The sequence below is a fragment of the Schistocerca gregaria genome, unplaced genomic scaffold (assembly GCF_023897955.1).
Source record: "Schistocerca gregaria isolate iqSchGreg1 unplaced genomic scaffold, iqSchGreg1.2 ptg000672l, whole genome shotgun sequence".
Classification (NCBI taxonomy): domain Eukaryota; kingdom Metazoa; phylum Arthropoda; class Insecta; order Orthoptera; family Acrididae; genus Schistocerca; species Schistocerca gregaria.
In genome coordinates this window covers 142,501-145,000 of record NW_026062055.1, presented here as the reverse complement: position 1 = coordinate 145,000, position 2,500 = coordinate 142,501, and positions in this window count along the sequence as shown.

Sequence of the window (2,500 nt, the reverse complement as noted above, 5' to 3'; positions counted from 1 at the left end):
CAACTTTGGCCGCCAGGCGCCGCGTGCAGGGTGCGCCGCAGCGTAGCTGCGCCGCCTGCCGGGCCCGTCGGCTGGCGCTCCTGCCACTCGGCGCCCCCCACCAGCCGGCTGTTGCGCGTGCGCCCACGCAGCGCGCGGCCAACACGCCGGGCGGCCCCCCTTCACCGGCCGGGAACAGTCCCACCAAGCCACCGCCGCGTATCGCTTCATACCCACATGGGCCTAGTCACGTGTGTGGATGTGGCGGGTACCGCTGAAACAACCGGTTAATAGCTGTACCGATCGTCGCCATCACAGATTCACCTCCAGCGTGAACAACCGCTCAACAACGGATTTCCAGTTCATTTGCGTATCTTGGGCAGTAAACGTAGATGTCCACCTACATTTGCGAATTCAACAATTCTTGCATGCCAGGATGTCATGTGTCACGACACGCTACATCAGACCACATACACACTGCGACATGTGCAGAAGAGAACACGTGGAAGGTGGCCCGCGCAAGTATGCGATGTCCCTTCCGCGATCCACTGTCAACCGGCATCTGCGGCATGTCCCAGATATGGAACGCGGTCCACCAGGGTAGCACTTTGTGTGAGGCAATACGACAAAGTCGGAATACACGCGTCACTACATCAGACGGCTCACGCTGACCTGACCTGACCTGACCTGACCTGACTCACCGCACCACCACCCCCAGCGACCCAGGGTGACATACAATGCGTTCGTACGTTCCTCCCACACGCCTCTACGGCGTACCACAGTGCAACCTAGCTGTTATTGGGAGACGAGACAAGTAGCATCGAGCACAACATATGGAAATTGAGATTCGACACCGTTGGGCACAGCCAGCGTACAGTCACACGTATCACACTACTTCACTCTGTACGTAACTACCGATGATCGGTACAGCGTGTGGGTTACGCGTACGACATCAGCGGACAATGGACACAGACCATACCACGACGTACACTGAGGGCGTCGACATCTGAATGCAACTGAACAGCTGCGAGGCTCATTTAACACTCACACGCCAGACCGACCAGCTTGAGAGGACAGAGACACAAAGAGGGGGACAGAGGGGGGGGGGGGGCCGATATAGTCCTATTGCAGTACAATTGACAGTGGATAGCGGGAATATGTGGAAAGTAAGCAACACTCGCAAGACATCTACATGAGGATAACAACGACACCAGAGATTCCGAGCAGTGAACTATGTTAGGCAAAGGGACAACGTGGGTTAGGTTAAGGGACAACGTGGGTTAGGTTAAGGGACAACGTGGGTTAGGTTAAGGGACAACGTGGGTTAGGTTAAGGGACAACGTGGGTTAGGTTAAGGGACAACGTGGGTTAGGTTAAGGGACAACGTGGGTTAGGTTAAGGGACAACGTGGGTTAGGTTAAGGGACAACGTGGGTTAGGTTAAGGGACAACGTGGGTTAGGTTAAGGGACAACGTGGGTTAGGTTAAGGGACAACGTGGGTTAGGTTAAGGGACAACGTGGGTTAGGTTAAGGGACAACGTGGGTTAGGTTAAGGGACAACGTGGGTTAGGTTAAGGGACAACGTGGGTTAGGTTAAGGGACAACGTGGGTTAGGTTAAGGGACAACTTGAGTTAGGTTAAGGGACAACTTGAGTTAGGTTAAGGGACAACTTGAGTTAGGTTAAGGGACAACTTGAGTTAGGTTAAGGGACAACTTGAGTTAGGTTAAGGGACAACTTGAGTTAGGTTAAGGGACAACTTGAGTTAGGTTAAGGGACAACTTGAGTTAGGTTAAGGGACAACTTGAGTTAGGTTAAGAGACAACTTGAGTTAGGTTAAGGGACAACTTGAGTTAGGTTAAGGGACAACTTGAGTTAGGTTAAGGGACAACTTGAGTTAGGTTAAGGGACAACTTGAGTTAGGTTAAGGGACAACTTGAGTTAGGTTAAGGGACAACTTGAGTTAGGTTAAGGGACAACTTGAGTTAGGTTAAGGGACAACTTGAGTTAGGTTAAGGGACAACTTGAGTTAGGTTAAGGGACAACTTGAGTTAGGTTAAGGGACAAATTGAGTTAGGTTAAGGGACAAATTGAGTTAGGTTAAGCGATAATCTGGTACAGCCACAGTTAGGTTAAGCGATGATCTGGTACAGCCACAGTTAGGTTAAGCGATGATCTGGTACAGCCACAGTTAGGTTAAGCGATAATCTGGTACAGCCACAGTTAGGTTAAGCGATAATCTGGTACAGCCACAGTTAGGTTAAGCGATAATCTGGTACAGCCACAGTTAGGTTAAGCGATAATCTGGTACAGCCACAGTTAGGTTAAGCGATAATCTGGTACAGCCACAGTTAGGTTAAGCGATAATCTGGTACAGCCACAGGTAGGTTAAGCGATAATCTGGTACAGCCACAGTTAGGTTAAGCGATAATCTGGTACAGCCACAGTTAGGTTAAGCAATAAAGTTGGTTAAATTTGGTATTGTGGGAAAGGGGGAAGAGAGAGAGAGGGGGGGGGTGGAT